We start from the raw sequence: 19,791 nt of genomic DNA, 5'->3' as shown, positions 1-19,791 counted from the left end.
GGGAGCCTCCCTAAGCCAGGTACTGGAAAGTATCATAAGCAGTGGAGTGCAAAATCGGAACTTTCAGAAGTCTGCCTGAAAGGTGCTCAGGTGGCAAAGCAGGGCGGAATTCCAGGTAGGACAGCGTGGTCTCAGGATCCCCGGGGTTGCAAAAAGAATGGGGGTGCCTGAGTGCAGCGGAGTCCCCAAGCATTGGAGCAGGAAACCAGCTGAAAACAGCAAGTCCAGGTGATGGCCTTCTGCTTGGTGTTGCCATAAACCGTGAATCACTGCACAGTTGGGCAACCACTCTCTGAGCAGGGCCCCAGAAAAGAGACAGAACCTCGGCAAGAACCCCCTCCCTCCCCAGGGTGCGGGTGCCCACCGCAGGAGTCCATAAAATTTGGAGACTGGAAGCAGGGTCATGTGCCTTAGGTAAAGATGCTCAGTCATTGGCTGGGTGAACATAGAGTTCAGACGGAAACCAGGGAGACAAGAGTGATTGACTGCTTTTCCGTGAGGGCTCACTGAAGAGTGGGGGCACGAACTCTCAGCTCTTGGGCTAGAGATTGATGTGCCACCATTTTCATCCTCCCCCCGCAATTAGTGCTGAAAGCCTTCAGGCTCCAAAACAGAGCCAAATAGTGCAATTCAGAGCCCCATACAGTGAGCTGGGCCTCCTGGCAAGGATGGTGCAACTCCGCCCAGGCAAAGACACCTGAGAATCGCTCACCAGGCCCCTCCCCCAGAAGACCAGCAGGAACATCAGGCTAATAACAAGTTTACTGATCAGAGAGAACTGCGAAATTCCAGTTCTTAGGAAAAACACTATATAGCATTCATAGTTTTTTCTTATTATTCTGTAGTCTTTCAATTTTACATTTTTTCCCTTTTTAGCTATTTTATTTTATCAATTTTTAAGTCTTTTAATTTTCAGTTTTACATTTACGTTTTATATTTTTTTCATTTTTGGCTTCCTTCATTGTATTCAATTTTATTTTTGTATATATATATATATATATATATATATATATATATATATATATATATATATATATAAGTTTTTCTTTCTTTCCTATTTTGGGATCTAGTTTCTATTAACAAACAGACCAAAATACACCCAGGATCTAGTTTATTGTTATGTTCTGTTCTACTTCTTGTTTGATTTTTTTTCTCATTGTTTCTTTGGTTTCTATTTTCTTCTGATTTGTTTTGTTTTGTATCTTTCAGATGTTGTTGTTATTTTTGTATGTTCTCTGTCTCTCATCTATTCTTTTCTGGACATACTGACAAGATGGAAGAACTCAACTCAAAAGGAATAACAGGAGGAAGTACTCACTGCCAGGGATTTAATCAATATGGATATAAATAACATGTCAGAACCAGAATTCAAAACAATTATAAAGATACTAGCTGGGCTTGAAAAAAGCATAGAAGACACTACAGGATCCCTTACTAGAGAAATAAAAGAACAAAATTTAATCAGACATATATATATATATATATACACACACACACACACACATAGTGGAACATCATTCAGCCATCAAAAACATGAAACCTTACCATTTGCAACAACGTGGTTGGAATTAGAGGGTATTATGCTAAGCGAAATGAGTCAATCAGAGAAATACAATTATCATATGATTTCATTCATTTGTGGAACTTAACAAACAAAACAGAGGATCATAGAGGAAGGGAGGGAAAAATAAAATAAGACAAAACCAGAGAGGGAGGCAAACCATAAAAGACTCTTAACTAAAGGAAACAAACTGAGGGTTGCTGGAGGGAAGGTGGGTGGGGGGATGATGTAACTGGGTGATGGGCATTAAGGAGGGCACATGATACAATGAACACTGGGTGATACATGCAACTGATGAATCACTAAACTCTACTTCTGAAGCTAATAATATACTATATGTTAATTAATTGAATTTAAATTAAAAAAAAAAGAAAAGACCAATAAAATTGATAAGACTCTAGCCCAGCTAACTAAGAAAAAAGAAAGAGGACACAAATTATTACTATCAGAGATGAAAAAGGGGACAATACTATAAATCCCACTGACATTAAAAGAATAATAAAAAAATACTATGAACAACTCTTTATCAAGAAATTTGATAACCTAGTGAAATGGACTGATTCCTTGAAAGACACAATCTGCCAAAACTCACACAATAACTGGACAATCTGAGTAGGCCTACATCTATTAAAGAAATGGAATCGATAATTAATAACCTTTGAAAACAGAAAGCACCAGGCCCAGATGGGTTGGCTGCTAAATTCTACCAAACATTTAAGGGATAAATTATACCAATTTTCTACAAACTCTCAGAAGATAGAAGCAGCAGGAATATTTCCTAATTCATTCTATGATGACTGTATTATCCTAATACCAAGACCACATGAGACATCACAAGAAAAGAAAATCACACACCAATATATCTTATGAACATACATGCAAAAATCTTTGACAAAATATTAGCAAATCAAATACATCATTAGTAATGTATAAAAAGAATTATACACCATGACCAACTGGTATTTCTCCCAGGTATGCAAGGCTAGTTTGAAATTCAGTTAATGCAATCCATCACATCAATAAATTAAAAAAGAAAAATCACATTATCATATTAATTGAGATGCAGAAAAAGCATCTGACAAAATCCAACACACATTCATGATTAAAACTCTCAGTAAACGCAGAATAAAGGGGAACTACCCAAATGTGATAAAGAATGTCTACAAAAAACTTACAGGTAACTTTATACTTAATTGTGAAAAACTTGAAGCTTTCCCACGAAGATGAAGAACAAGGCAAGGATGTCCCCTTTTGCCACTGCTTTTCAACATCTAACTGAAAGTCCTAGCTAATGTAGTAAGACAAGAAAAGGAAATAAAATGTATATGGATTAGGAAAGAAGAACTAAAACTGTCTTTGTTCACAGATGACATGATCATCTATGTAGAAAATCTAAAAGAATCAACAAAAATCTCCTGGAACTAACAAACAATTATAGCAATGCTGCAAAATGCAAAGTAAACATACAAAATTCAATAGCTTTCCCAAGTGCCAGCAAAGAACAAGTGGAATTTGAAATTAAAAACACGATAATATATATATTAGCAACCCCAAATAGGAAATACTTAGATATAAATCTAATGAAATAGGTACAAGGTCTATATGAGGAAAACTACAAAACTCTGATAAACAACCAAAGAACTAAATAAATGGAGAGATATCCCATGTCCATGACTAGGAAGGCTCAATACTGTCAAGATGTCAGTTCCTCCCAACTTCACCTATAGATTCAATGCAACCTTGATCAAAATCTCAGGAGGTAATTTTGTGGAAACCAACAAACCGATTCTAAGGTTTATATGGAGAGGCAAAGATGCAGAATAACTGATACCATACTTAAGGAGAAGAACAAAGTTGTAGGACAGACATTACCAGATGTTAAGGCTTATGATAAAGCTGTAATAATCAAGACAGTATAGATTAATGAAAGTATAGTCAAATAGATCGATGGAACAGAATAGAGAGCCCAGAAATAGACCCAACATATATATATTCAACTGGGGCACCCAGGTGGCTCAGTGGGTTAAGTGTCTGCCTTCAGCTCAGGTCATGATCTCAGGGTCATGGGATAGAGTCCCACATCAGGCGGGAGTCTGCTTCTCCCTCTGCCCTTCCCCCCACTCATGCTCTCTCTCTCTCACTCTCACTCACTTTCTCTCCTTCAAATAAATAAAACCTTAAAATAAATAAATAAATACATTCAACTGATTTTGAAAAAGAGGCTAAGGCAGTATAATAGAGCACAGATACTCTTCAACAAATAGTACTGGAATAACTGGAATCAACATGCAAAAGAATAAATCCAGATATAGACCTTAAACCCTTTACAAAAATTAAAATAGATGATAAATCTAAATGCAAAGAAGGTAACATAGGAAAAAATCTAGATGACCTTGGATATGATGATAACTTTTTATTTACTTTTTTAAAAAATACTTTATTTATTTGAGAGAGGACAGAGATAGCAACAGAGAGCACAAGCAGGGAGGAGAGGGAGAAGCAGGCTCCCCACTGAGCAGGGAGCCCAAGGCAGGCTGGATCCCAGGACCCTAAGATCATGACCTGAGCCAAAGGCAGACACTTAAAGAACTGAGCCACCCAGGAGCCCCCTGATGATAACTTTTTAGATACAACACCAAAAGCATGATCCATGAAGAAATAATTGACAAGCTGGATTTCATTAAAATGAAAAACTTCTTCTCTAAAAAAAGACAACATCAAGAGAATGAGAAGACAAGCCACAGATTTGGAGAAAATTTTTGCAGAAGACACATCTAATAAAGGACTGTTAATCCAAAATACAAAAAGAACTCTTAAAATTTAACAATAAGAAAACAAGCAACCCAGTTAAAAAATGGGCCAAAGACCTTAACAGACACCTCACCCAAGAAGATACACAGATTGAAAGTAAACATGTGAAAAGATGCTCCACATCATATATAATCAAAGAATTGCAAATTAAAACAAGATACCACTACACACCAAAATCCAGAACACTGATGACACCAAATGATTCCGAGGATGTAGTACAATAAGAATTCTCATTTATTAGTGGTGAGAATACAAAACAGTATGGCCACTTTCAAAGACAGTTTGGCAACCTCTTATAAAACTAAACATCCTCTTACCATGCAATCCAACAATCACAATCCCCGGTATGTACACAAAGGAGTTGAAAAGTTATGCCCTCACAAAAATCTGCACACGAATGTTTATAGCAGCTTTATTCTTAATTGTCAAAATCTGGAAGCATCCAAGATGTCCTTTACTAAATAAATTGACAAGTAAACTGTGATACATCCAGACAATGGAATATTATCAGTGATAACAAGAAGTGAACCATCAAGCTATTAAGACATGGAAAAACCATAAATGCATGTTACTGGTGAAAGAAGCCAATATGTAAAAAGCTATATACTGTATGATTCCAACTATACGACATTTTGAAAAAGGGAAAACATAGTGACAGTAAAAAGATCAGTGGTTGTCAGGGGTTAGAAAGGGGAGAGGGATGAATTGGTGAAGCACAGAGGATTTTTAGGGCAACGAAAGTACTCTGTATAATACTATAATGATAGAAACATTTTTCCAAACCCATAAAATGCACAACACCAAGAATTAACCATAATACCATAAACTATGGACTTTGGGTGATAATGATGTGTTAAAATAGCTTCATCAATTAAAACAAATGTACCACTCTGATAATGGGAGAGGCTATGCATGTGCAGAGCATGGCATACATGGGAAATCTCTATACTTTCCACTCAATTTTGTTATGTGCTTAAAACTGTTTTAAAAAAATAACATATATATTTATATTATATATAAATTATATTCTATAATATGATATATAATAATATATATGATATATGAGATATTATGATATATGATATATAATAATATATTAATATATAGAACATATAATATAATATAAATAATATATATTATATATTATATATTATATATGGAAATGTATTTGATACATTTGATATATATGATATCAAATATATGATATGTATATATATACACATGATATATGTATAAGTATTTATACTTATATGATATATATGATAAGTATTTACAGGCTACATGCATTGAAAAGGTCAAGAAACAATGGCTAACCAAGTAGCAATGAGCACCTCTAGTACCCTGACTGAATCCTCTAAAATCATTTCCCACTAAAAGGAACCAGGCTTCCCTGGAGAAATAGTTAATTCCAGGTCTAGGGTAGGAATTGTATCATGAATTATGGACCAAACTATCCTGCCAGAAAGCATATTAAAAAGACTCAGAAGCCAATCTGAAGGAACTTCCACTGGCCAAACATAGAACATTTTGAACATCAAGATGATTAATGACCACAATGGATTAAAACATCAAATATAAAGATCTATGAGTTCATGATGACACTCTTAACAAAAAGCAAAACAAAATAAAACAAACTCATTGTTCACCTTTGGAGGATTCTAGTAAAACAGATCATTATTTTGAAAAGTGGAAATACTGTGAAAGAATTACACATTCATCCTTCCCTTCCTGTTCAAACCAAGTTTAGCACAACCTGAAAGTCGATTAGGTTAAGTTTCTTTAATATAAGAATTTTAGCTAATGAGTGCAAACAAAATCAGAATTAGAATATCACTATTTCGCAGCCTTTAATGAAATGCAGACCCAGGCAACAATCTTCAGAGTTTGCATAAAACATGAGGTGAAAAGCACATGGGAAATTTTATAATCAATGGATCAGGCTAAGAATACTCGAACTCAGTGATGAATCTTAATGTCACAACAGGAGACAACTAGACAAAATGAGCTTCATGGTGTAATACTACAGAACTAAACAACACCACATCTAAGGTACTCTTGCCAAAAAAACTTGAATCTAAACAAGCCTCTAAACCTAATTATCAATTTAAAGGCAATAGAAGGGGCCAGAGGAACATAATAACACAATAAGGATATAACTAGCAAAACCCCAAATTTAAATTCCACAGGACAAAAGATCCAGTTTTTTTCAGCAAATAGAAGGTTAAAAAAATGGACCTTCTTTAGGTTAAAAGAAACAGTTCAGAGAGAGTTAAAGAAAATTTAAAACAGAGAAATTGAAGTTAAAGCCACAGTGACATACCACTACATGCTCACCGGAACAACAAAAATGTAAAAAGATGGAAAATACCAAGTGTTGTCAAGAAACTGGAAAAAACAGAACTCTCACATACTGTTGGTAGGAACACAGATGGGAACAACCACTCGAAAAACTGCCTGTCAGTGGCTACTGAGCTCAACGTAAGCATGCTCTATGACTTGGAAATGCCGTTCTTTAGTATATGTCCAAGAGAAATAAAAATATATATGTCCATCAAAAAATACATAAAAGAACATTCGTAGTACCATTACTCAAAATAAGTCAAAAATGTAGAAATATGTAAATTCACAAAACAGAGAGAGAGAGAGATTGTGAAATATCCACATCATGTACTTCTTACTATACCCCAACGAGAATGAACAACTTACAACTATGGACAATGATAATGTAAATACACATTATGTTGACTGAAAGATGCCAGTCACAAAAGAGTACATGCTGCATGCATGATTCCAGGAATTTTTCTTCTAATCTCCCAATAGAGATTAGGGACGAAGAGGATAATCAATACCTTATTTCTTTTTATTTGAAGAGACTTAGTGTCTTTGTATATTACTTGCAGATTAACTTAATTTTTTTACTTTTTACTTTTATTTTTTTACTTGCAGGTTAACTTTAAAGAAGCACATATCGTTTGAGCCCTTAAAGTGATTCACTGCACACAGGAACAAGGATAGTGCTATGTCTGATGTACAGAAAACTGAATAGCAGACAGGAGACAAACCTGGCCCCATAGGCCAACCTAACCGACTAACTCTAGGTGACCTTGGGTAAGTCACCACACCTCCTCTAGCTTCACCTATCAAAAGGGGTCAAATCAGCCCTGCCCTCCATCCAACAAAGCCTAGAGCACAGAGCAATGTGACTCCCATCTGAAAAGCACGTGGAGTTCATAAGAGGGAAAAAAATTTACCATGAAAGTCCAAGGAATTATTTTAACAGCTAATTTGTCTAATACATAGAAACTATTGTGATGGGGCGCCTGGGTGGCTCAGTCGTTAAGCGTCTGCCTCTGGCTCAGGGCGTGATCCCGGCATTATGGGATCGAGCCCCACATCAGGCTCTTCCGCTATGAGCCTGCTTCTTCCTCTCCCACTCCCCCTGCTTGTGTTCCCTCTCTCGCTGGCTATCTCTCTCTCTGTCAAATAAATAAAATAAAATCTTAAAAAAAAGAAACTATTGTGATTATTCCTCTTTTTTATATAATTATTACCCTTGATAAAGATTCTCTCATGGACCAAACTAGACAGATTCCTCTTCGCCCTTTTCTTGACTACACCTCAACCCTGGCCAATTAAGTCTTGAATTAAACACTACCATAGTTTCTAACAGCTCAAAGCTACATCCCTAAGATGACGCTAAATCCCCTTAAAGTGATTGCCTGAGAAAACTCAAGGCTACCAGAACAATTTACTCTTCGTTCCAGCCAACACCTGAAGCTAGAACCCCTGCCTCCAGCGCCTGTGGGAGAGTAGAAATCTAACTTGAATAAAAGGCAGTTAACAAACCCAGATGGGCAAAACCTACTTTCTTATTTTTGTAATTTTTCATTTCCTTGACTCTACTGAGCCCCTACTTCCTCTACTCCCTATTCCCCTATACTTCCTTTAAAATGCTCAGTCACCTCTGTACAAATTGAAGTTGTGATGAGTTCACACTCACTCTTCCCTGTTGCAAAAGCATATTACTGACTAAAACCTGTCCTTACCACTTTAACCAGGGTCTAGCTTTGTTCATCGATGACACCCTTTTGTTTCTATAATTATTGCTTTTTTGTTTTTCTTAAATAAATGCCATCCGGTACATTGCAAATGCCTAGTGAAGCATAGTTTCCACCCAAAGAGATACAGATGGCCCTGACCTAACATCACCCATTGTAGGCTGACATAGGGCAACAAATGTCTTTTTCTTCTTCCTAGATGTACTCGTTAGGAATGTGGCTTCTGGAGACAGACCAGGTCCAAATCCTAGTTCTGTGTGAGTTTGAATACTTTTATTCACCTTACAATCACTCAATTTCCTCATGTATAAATTTGGGATTATGTAGTACTGTAGAAGACACAACATTTTAAAATAAATATTGCTTTGTGTTTGGTCTTTACAAGGATAAATAGTCCTGAATCCTATTATTTAAAAAATTCTATGACAAAGACGTCAGGATACCTGGATCTCCGATCTTAGGAGATTGAAAGAAACTGTGCCTCAGTTACCTCTTCTATAAAATGGAGAACACAATCACCCCTATGTCATGGGTTGTTTTGAGAAGTGAGTTAATACACAAAAATACTTAGAACACTGCTAGGTACACAATAAGAGCTCAAAAATGTTAGCTACTTTAAACAAATACAAGATCTGTATAGTTTTATAGTTTGCGTATGTGTTTAATAAAGCATAATAGTTTTACCACTGAATCCCATTCATCAAATGCTACATCTTGTAAATCACTTTCACCATAACCACTGTTGGATACCAAACTAATTATCATGAGAACATCTCAAAAATGCTTGGAACAACCGATGTCAAGAAACAGCACCACCATTTCTGCACTTGGCTGAACAAAAAGCCAAGGGCTCAACCTTGATTCAGCCTTATCCTCTCAGACCCCCACCCACAGTCACTGCAGGTCCCACCTGTCCTATCGCCAACATGTCCTATCCAAGACCACATCTGTCCTTTGCACCCTGTGGCAGCACTGGGCCAATCCACCCTCATCCCTCCCCTGGACTCCTGCAAGATTCTCCTAATGGTTATCCCCACAGCCATTTTGTCCTGTCTAGTCCATTCTCATAACAGCTGCCACAGTCACCTTGTGAGCACATGAACCAGATCATGTAACTCCCATACTGTAACCATCCACCATTAGAATGACTCTAATTTCCTTACACAGTGATGGATGTGGCTCCTGTCTGCCCTTTGTCCTCATCTCTGACCATCTGCACTTTGTCTGCCAAGCTCTTGCCACTCAAGCTCATCATCTGTTCCTGGAACAACTGGGACCATGCACATCACAAACCAAAGGGCCAGTCCAGGCCTGGTTTCCTCTTGTTCAGGATTCAACTCAAACGTCACTTCCTGAGAAAGAACTTCACTGATAACCCATCCATAATAATCCCCATCCCCATCATTTCCTATTAAATGGATTCACTTATTTTCTTTAAAGCACTCATTCCCATATGAAATTGTCCTGCTTATTCATTTGTTTACCTGTTTATTGCCAGGGACCCTGCCTGTCTTGTTCTGTGCTGTGTCTTAGCGCCTAGTTCAGTGTTTCATGTATAAATCTCTGAATAAATATTATTTACATGAAGGAATTGTTACTTATTTGACACAGAGGAGCAGACACAGATACTTAAAGCTGAGTTTCAGGAGAAGTTGACAAGGAAATTAAACATCAAAGGATTAAGGATTTTAAGAAGAGTTTGCTGCAAATTCACAGCAGTACTTTCTAAACTTAGATGACTACCAGAAACAACTGGAGGTATTACTCAAAATGTAAACCCTTCCCATTCTACCTTCCTGTTTTTGATTCAGCAGACCAAGAGTGGGCTCAGGAATCTAGAATTTGAACACTACATCAAAAACTAATGATGTACTGTATGGTGACCAACATAACATAATTTTTAAAAAAAGGAAAAAAATAAAAAAGAACTCACTGATGATTTTGATGAACTCTGAGGACTATAGTTGGAGAAATGCTGACCTAAGCATCTGACATTTGTGTACCATTAATTTCATGACTACCAGAGTTCAGTGATATCTGGGGTGTCTCTGTTAATATAATTATTCAAAAGTACACTGGTCCTTCTCTCCCACCTATGACTACAGATTGCTTTCCCACATGGGATCACATTTACAGTCCACAATATTCCCAGGTGATTGGGGGAATTGGGTATTGTTACCCTGTTGTATAGAAAACACTGAAGCAAGGGTAGTGACTTACCTAAATGGTCCCAATGGTAGGATCTTAATCTCCTCACTCTCGCTCTAGGAACCGATCTAGCACACTCAACATCACACTTTGTTCTTCTCTATTGGCTCCTATTCTTGGGGCTCAGAGTCCACAGCCTTGTCTGCTGTTCCACTAGAAGGGAGAGTCAGGGGATCAGACAGCACATGAAACAGAGAAGAAAGTGAGAGGAAGGGAGAACATATGAAACACAGGGGCAATGGGTGAGCATGTGCTTGCCTGTCCCCACTCAGGTCACTGGAAGCTGTGCAGTGAGCCTCTGCCCCTTCCCCAGCTCCTTCCCACAGCCCCCTCCCGCACACAGCAGTGACACTGGAGCTCTCACACCATGGAAATTTGGGCTCATCCCTGCTTGCTGTTCCATGTCCAAGTGTTCTCTCTGGTACTTCTGCTATGATGTTCATGTCAGAAACACTGCCTTGACAGAATGAAGGAGGCAAAATTGGAATGGAGAAATAGCATTCACTGAGGACCTACTAGATGTCACATGCTGTAGGTTGTTATTTTCAGACATTTTCTCCTCAGTTCCTCAAAGTGATGCTCTGAGTTGAGCATCATAATTTTCTTTCTACAGATTAAAAGATAGCCTCGGGAAGCAAAGTAAATGTCGAAAGAATCCTAGGGGGGCCGGGGTGGCTCAGTCAGTTAAGCGTCTGCCTTTGGCTCTGGTCATGATCCCAAGGTCCTGGGATCAAGTCCCACATCAGGCTCCCTGCTCAGCAGGGAGTCTGCTTCTCTCTCTGCCTGCTGTTCCCCTTGCTTGTACTCACTCTCTCTCTCCCTCTCTCTCTTTGTCAACTAAATAAATAAAATCTCTTTTAAAAAAAAAAGAAAGAAGAAAGAATTCTAAGGAAGTGTCAAAGGGACACAGAAGTCATCTTGAAGGGGCTTCCATTGGCCAATTCTGAGACATTTGAGCATAAAAATAAATAATTATAGCATCAGGTGGTAACTCTGCAAAATAGGAATCTATGAGTCATACTCACATAAACTTTAAAAACAAACAGGGAGAAGAGAAAGCTCTACCTCCAGCCAAATTTCAATTAATAAACCTGGAAGGAATGAGGAAATTAGAAAAGCAACACTTGACAACCATGATCCTAATAAGGGATTCAGGCTAGAATTATAAAACAATGCTCAATCTCCACCAGATCCCACAGCAGTCACTGAGTCACCATGGTAACCATGCTGGCCAAGTGAAGGTGGAAAAAACCAACCACTGTGATTTGCTTCCTATTATGTGCTAGGAAGTGAACATGACTGACATGACCACAGTAAAGTAATTAACCTGAAGTATTCCTCGCATTAAAGATTCCCAGCAGCTTCCACAATATACATGTACATACATTCATACTCATATATGTACATGCTCTCTCCTTCCTCTGTGTCACCACTCAAGAATCCAGAATTCATCAATTCTAGGGGAAAAAAAAGGAAAACCCCACTATTCAACTGGTTCAATTCTAACCACACATATAAAGTTGAAAGCTACTATAACTATTTTCTTTTAGTGACCTATTTTTCTGGAGATGACCTGTAGAATTGTCACTGTGACATTTTTCTCCCTAGTTTCAGTACATTGCCAATAATGTTAAAAAGCTGACAGAAACACAGTCAAGCGCTTGTTATCCATCAGATAGCTTTTTCATCTTAGAGTGTGCTTTCAACCAAAAAGATCCTGCAACAGCTATTATTAAACATTTGGCTGCTGAGGGTTTGATGAAAAATATAATAATTGGGAATTGTATTTACAAAGCCATGTCTTTTACAATAACATCAAAAAGTATGAAATACTTAGAGATCATCTGTCCACAGATGTGCAAAGCCTATTCACTAAACACTACAAAATATTGCTCAGAAAAATTAAAGAAGACCTAAATAAATATAGAGACAAGTGTTTTCGTGGGCTGGAAGATTCAGCATTATTTCACTGTTACTTCTCCCTAAATACAGATCCATATATTCATTGCAATCCAATAAAATTCCTAGCAAATATTTTTAAAAGGAATTGGCAGGAAATCTGAAGTTTATATGGAAATGCAGAGGATCTAGACCATGAAAAACAACTCTGAAAAAGAATCAAGTTAGAGGATGAACACTTCCAGATTTTAAGACTCAGAAGCCTACCATAATCAAGACAGTGTGGCATAGGAATCAATGTAGACAAGTAGATCGAAGGAAAATATTTAATAGAGTCCAGAAATAGACCCACACATACACGGACAACTGATTTTTGAAAAACGGGCAAAAGGATTTCAGTGGAGAAATGGGGATATTATCAACAAATGGTGCTGAGACAAGTAGGTATCATATACACAAATATAAATTGTGACCCATATATCACACTACAAACAGACATACAAAGTTCACTCAAAATGGATCACAGACCTAAATATATATCCTGAAGGTATCAATCTTCTAGAAGAAACATAGGAAAACGTCCTTGTCATCTTGAGTTAGATGAAGATTTCATAGAAGAGACACCAAAACTACATCTGTAAGTGAACTAATACATAAACTGGACTTCCTCCAAGTTAAAAAAAAAAAGGCTCTTCTTAAGACACTGTTAAGAGAATGAAAAAATGAGGCACTAAGTGGGAGAAAATACTTGCAAATTACATATCTGACAAAGGACCTGTATCTAGAATATAGAAAATCTATATAGAAAGTCAAATAGAAAAAAAAATAGACACTACATTAAATAAATGGAGAACAGACACTTCACAAAACATGTGAACACTTCGCCAAATGAATAGACACTTCACCAAACATATAGAAAGAGCAAATAAGCACATGAAAATATGCTCAACATCATAAGGGAATTGTAAGTTAAAAATACAATTTGATACCACTACACCCCCATGAGAATGGTTATAATTAAAAAGATTGACCATACCAAGCATTGGCAGGGTTGTGGAGGATGTAACTCACAAACACTGCTGGGGGCAAGGAAAAAATGGTACAACCAGTTTGGTAGTTTCTTAACAATGTTAACCTTAAATCTACCATGTGATCCAGCTATTGCACTTTTAAGTATTTACCCTGTGGGAAACACTAGAGAAAGAAAGCATATATCCATGTAAAAACATATACAAAATGTTCATTGGAGCTTTAATTTTTTTAAAAGCAACAAATTTCAAACAAGTTGTAGTATATCCATATACTAGGATAGTACTCATCAATTAAAAAAGAATGAACTATTGATATGTGCAAAAAAAGGGTAAATCTAAATAAATAGGCTCAATGAAAGAAGCCAGACCAAAACCAAAGAAGAAAAAAGAAAACCTTTATGATTCCATTTAAATAAAATACGAGGACATGAAAACTAATCTATAGTAAGAGAAGATCAGTGCTTGCCTGGGTACACAGCGGGGCGTTGCGGGGTGGAGGCCAAGTATTAAAGAACTGAAACTATTATATACAGGGAAAGTAAACATAACTATATTTAAGAATACCTGGTTATTATAGCAGTTATGGCTGGATATAATAAATATATAATAATAAAACACTCTGAAGTATTTTAAAAAAATATAAATTCTTTGACATGCTTAACTAATATTTGGAAAATTTCTGGCTTCTTACGTGTTTCATTATAAAATGGATAAAAACGTAGCAGCCACGGAACTATAGTACATTCTCAAACTATATTACATTCTCAAATTGCTAGGAAGACTTTTTTTTTTTTTAGGAAGACTTCCTAATCAAATGCATTTTTCAACACGCATCTGAGAGAAATATGAGAATCACTGAATAATATTTACTCAGGGAGAACAACTTAGGTATATTTATTCCAAATGCATGTTAAAGATCACATTCCCTCCTCAAGCTGGACAATTCAGGGCTTTCAGACAAAAGATTTCTCCAAGATGGGCCTCAAGGGCTACTACAAACCATGCAGCTGCTGAAGGAATGACATTCCACCTGCTAAACCTCTTCTCTCATGATCAAAGCAGCTTCTCTACTTCTAGGCTAGTTTGTGAACCTCACAGGAGCTATTCCACAACATGCTTTTGTTCAGATCTATGAACTCACTTGATCCAGGCATCAGATTCCACCAGGAATGTGAGATATTGGGGCCTCCTGAGGACTGCTGCCCTTGAATCTGGAGTAGAAGCTTCAGCAGCCATCAGGACTCAGATCCTCAGAACCTGCCTCCTTCAGGCACCTGGTATGAGCTGGGCCACTGGTATGAAGAGCTGCACAGGAAGAGACAGATCCAGAAATCATTATGCTTTACTGGTGTAACCATGTGCCCCGTACCATGCTAGGCACTAGGTTACTGACAATGACACTGATACAACTGGGTGGTGGTCGTAACAACCACATGTTTTAATGGGCTTCTCACCAGGGCCTTTTTCTCCTCCTTTCTTGTCTAACTCCTAACAACAAAATTGAAATTGAAAAGGAATAAGAAATGGCCTGAATTCATACAGGCATTCATTACCCCCCAGTAATCACAGGGCTATGGGCTTGCTCGGTTGTATAGCTGACTGCTCTCAGCGATCCTGTGGGTGAAGCATTCTCATCTCCATTGTAGAGGGGGAAGCCGGGGCACAGAATCCTTTTACCTGTCTTCCCGCCCTAGCCCCTGCCTTTTAAGGAAAGCAGCTCCAGGACACCCCTGGAGCAAGACCCACACTCACTGGAGCTGGGCAGGACCCCAGCGGCTTTACCTATGAGACAGCCGGGGCAACGAGCCCCAAAGCGGGGAAGAGTTGGACCTGAATTCCTTTGTCTCCTTACAACCCCGGGGGGTTCAGCCCCCACAGCGAGGACCCCCCCGCCTTCAGCTGAGTCCCAAACATCTGAGGGCGGGACCTGCTCTCACGCCGAGGGCAAGTCTGTCTCTAGGAAAAATTCGTCACGGTCGCCCCATGACGTCAGGTTTCTATGGCAACTGCGAAGCGCAAGCTTCTCCTCCACTCCGGAAATGCCTCCGCAAAACTCACCCACCCCCTGGAATCTCGCCGAACATAAAACACCTTCGCTCTTCGGGGAACCACAGGAGAAAGCATAGGAATTAGAGGCTCTAGACTGAAACAAGGACAGTTGTCCAACTCTGTCCAAGTTGGTGGAACAAAGAATGTCCCTGTCGTAAAGAATTTTGTTTGCTTTAAAGACACAGTAGAGGAGTATTATCAGCACACACGCCCCAAGGAGGTATCTTAAGGTTTTTGGAGATGAGCTAGCCCTGGGACGGTGGACATGTAAAGTTACTCGCCAGGCTAAGCAGTTACCCATTTGTGGCAGAAAACTAAAAGATTGTCTATAATCATGTGACACAAAAGATGTCATTTAAGCAATTTGGAAATTATTTCAAGGAAGCAGGTCTAGAATATTATAGTAATTTAGTAGGCAGAAACTTAGTCAATTGAACAATACATTGGTTTGTACTGGAAAATTCTGATCATTCATTCCTGGTAATTTCTTCCGTATGGAGGGACGTCCATACATAACCAAAATACTTCTAGCCTCTCTATATACCAGGTCTTCCCCCTTCAAATCCTTGGTGGTAAGTTGCCCTTATGGAGCAAAGTTCTGCCCTATCCTCAGGGGTGGGTCTTACAATTCACCCCCTGCTCTTCTCCCCTTTCTGTGTCTTGCTGGCTCGCAACTGTTCCTATGGTTGTGCTCCAGAATGCTTGGGCTTTTAAGGTCCCACCCACCATACAGCCCTGCTCCACATCTGAGCTCTAAACCAACGAAAAAATATGAAAAAAATAATAAGGAGAACAATATATCCACTTTCTTATAAAAGTTATATTAGAGAAAGGGCTTAGAATCTGCAGGCAAAGCATCTCCTATTAATAAACCCCACAGTTGGACAGACTTAGCCATCCCACAGTGTTGCACTGAGAGAGTTACAAAGGCAAAGGACTGCAGTGAGTATCTGGTGAAAGAGCCATGTCCTATGTGTATCCAAGAAAGAAGTTTCCTTGCAAAGCTGTCCTTGTAGCCAGAGAGAGTGTTTCAGGACACCTTCCTTGAGGAATGCTTCTCAAAGTGTATAAATATTGCTTGTTCCGTTTTATTTTTTTATTTAAATTTTAGTTAACATACAGTGCAATATTGGTTCCTGGAGTAGAATTCAGTGATTCATCACTTACATACCCAGTGCTCATCATATCAAGTGCCTTCTTTAATGCCCATCACCCATCTAACCCATCCCCCACCCACCTCCCTCCATCAACCCTCAGTTTGTTCTCTATTGTTGAGTCTCTTATAGTTTGCTTCCCTCCCTTTTTTCTTTTCCTCCTTCCTATATATTCATCTGTTGTCTTTCTTAAATTCCACATATGAGTGAGATCATATGGTATTTGTCTTTCTTTGACTTATTTCACTTAGCAAAATCCACTCTAGCTCCGTTCACATCATTGCAAATGCAAATTCTTTTTGATGGCTGAGTAATATTCGTGTGTGTGTGTGTGTGTCTGTGTGTCTGTGTGTGTCTGTGTGTATACCATTTCTTTATTCATCAGTTGATGGACATTTTGGGCTCTTTCCATAGTTTGACTATTGTTGATAATGCTGCTATGAACATCGGGGTGCACGTAACTCTTGGAATCTGTATCCTTTCAGTAAATACCTAATAATACAATTGCTAAATCATAGGGTAGTTCTATTTTTAACTTTTTAAAAAATTCTTATTTAAATTCAATTAGCCAACATATAGTACATCGTTAGTTTCAGATGTAGTGTTCAATAAATTATCAGTTGTGTATAACTTCTTTTAAGATTTTGTTTTTATTTATTTGAGAGAGAGCAAGAGCAAGAGATATCACAGAGGGAGAAGGAGAAGCAGACTCCCTGCTGAGCAGAAAGCCCGGCGTGGGGCTGGATTCCAAGACCCCAAGATCATGACCTGAGCTGAAAGCAGACGCTTAACTGACTGAGCCACCCAGGTACTCCTATTTTTAACTTTTTGAGGAAAATCTATATTTTTTTTCAGAGTAGATGAACTAGTTTGCATTCCCACCACCAGTGTAGGGGGGTTCCCCTCTCTCTGCATCCTCACCAACACCTGTTTCTTGTGTTGTTAAATTTAGACATTCTGGCAGGTATGCAGTGGTATCTTATCATGGTTTTGATTTGTATATCCCTGATGATGAGTGATGTTGAGCATCCTTTCATGTGTCTGTTAGCCATCTGGATGTCTTCCTTGGAAAAGTGTCTATTTATGTCTTCTGTCCGTTTCTTAACTAGGTTATTTGTTTTTTTGGGTGTTGAGTTTGATAAGTTCTTTATGGATTTTGGATGCTAACACTTTATCAGATATGTTGTTTGCAAATATCTTCTCCCATTCCATAGGCTGCCTTTTAGTGTTGTTGATTCATTCACTGTACAGAAGCTTTTTATCTTGATGAAGTCCCAATAGTTCATTTTTGCTTTTGTTTCCCTTGCTTCTGGTGACATGTCTAGTAAGAAGTTGCTAAGGCCGAGGTCAAGAGGTTTCTGCCTGTGTTCTCCTCTAGGATTTTGATGGATTCCTGTCTCACATTTAGGTCTTTCATCCATTTTGAATTTATTTTTGTGTATGGTGTAAGAAAGTGGCCCGGTTTCATTCTTCTGCGTGTTGCTGTCCAGTTTACCTAACACCATTTGTTGAAGAGACTTTTTTTCCATTGGATATTCTTTCCTGCTTTGTTGAAGATTAGTTGACCATGTAGTTGTGGGTCCATTTCTGGGTTCTCTGTTCTGTTCCATTGATCCACGTGTCTGTTTTTTGTGTCAGCACCATACTGTCTTGATGACTACAGCTTTGTAATATAGTTTGAAATCCGGAATCATGATTCCTCCAGTTTTGTTTTTCTTTTTCAGAATTGCTTTGGCTATTTGGGGTCTTTTGTGGTTCCATACAAATTTTAGGATTGTTTGTTCTAGCTCTGTGCCTTGTTCTGTTTTAATACTCACCAGGGAACCTTCTGAGGATATGGCTTTCCATGTTAGTCATGAAGTTTTTAGCAACAGCATCCTATTCGTTTGCCAGGCATGATTGACAAGGAGGCTCATCTTATAGAGGGGGATTGGAATTAGATTCTAAATTCAAAGAGTAGGGTGAAAATCATATATTGTGAAAATTTCCCATGGAAGTTTTCTTCAAGAAGGAATTGAGGAAATGCTAAAAAGTCTATTGCACATCAACCTACATGCAGACAGTAGCTAAAATTTTAACAGAATTCCTACTAAGCCTTCAAGGATAAGGGAATCGCTATCTTATCCAATGATAACAAACCACAGAAAAAGAGGGAGAGTTCAACAAAACCACATGTTTTGTATATCCATTTCTGTTTAACAGATCACCCCCAAAACAGTAGCCATTTTTATCTCTCAAGATTTTTTGGGTTGGATGGGCTCAGCTGGGTATCTTTCTGTTCCATTTGGTGTCTGCCACCAGGGGCTGCAGTCATCTGGCAGCCCCACTCAGCTGGGACATCCAAGAGAGCTCCCTCAACATGGATGACGAGCCACGCTGGGATGGGGACTCGGCTGGAGCTGTTGACTGGAGCATCTTGGTTCTACCCCTCATAGCCCTCCATATTTTAATTTGGGTTGCCAAATTAAATTTAACTCAGATAAATTTGAATTTCAGATAAACAATAAAAACTTTCTGGTGTAAATATGTCTCATTCAATATTATTCTGTTTGTCCGAAATTCAAATACACTAGGCATCCTATTTTAGATGTGTCTATTTACTAAATCTGACAACTCTAGGAGAAAAGTCTGTGAATCTGTAATTTTAAAGGCCATCCGATAAGACTCTTCCAATAAGGAAAGTCTGGGGAACACAAACAGATTGAAAATAAAGACATAATATCATAATACCTGGTGGTGGTGGAATGAAAAGGCAACAGACACTCACATACACTGTTGGTGCTAAATGGGTGTACCTGTTTTCTGAGCTATATTATTATAACCTAAAAATTTGAATGGCCTTTGATAGAAGCCCTATTTCCACCAACAAGGAAGTTTCAGGGAGGGTTTAGGAAAGGATCCCAAAGTTGATTCTGACCTGCATTCAGGTTAATGGGCCCCACCTAAGGGAGCAATTCAAGGAACCACATGAGTTTCCTGCTCTGGGGAGGAAAGACAGCTTTTATTTATGAACCAGATGG

At 38.3% G+C, this 19,791-nt stretch overlaps 1 long non-coding RNA gene across 2 annotated transcripts in view; it reads right to left on the bottom strand.

The window, feature by feature from the left end:
* Positions 1–15,525, bottom strand: part of LOC113248104 (uncharacterized) — a 49,226-nt gene extending 33,701 nt beyond the window's left edge. For both annotated transcript variants that reach the window (XR_003313449.4, XR_008959811.1), the window contains exons 1-3: positions 15,351–15,525; positions 14,710–14,873; positions 10,651–10,791 (exon numbers count right to left, since the gene is read on the bottom strand). This is a non-coding gene — a long non-coding RNA (uncharacterized LOC113248104). The remainder of the gene's footprint in view (positions 1–10,650; positions 10,792–14,709; positions 14,874–15,350) is intronic.
* Between the last annotated feature and the right edge of the window lie 4,266 nt (positions 15,526–19,791).

Source organism: Ursus arctos, chromosome X (genome assembly GCF_023065955.2).
Source record: "Ursus arctos isolate Adak ecotype North America chromosome X, UrsArc2.0, whole genome shotgun sequence".
NCBI lineage: Eukaryota > Metazoa > Chordata > Mammalia > Carnivora > Ursidae > Ursus > Ursus arctos.
This window is presented reverse-complemented; position numbering and strand designations above follow the sequence as displayed.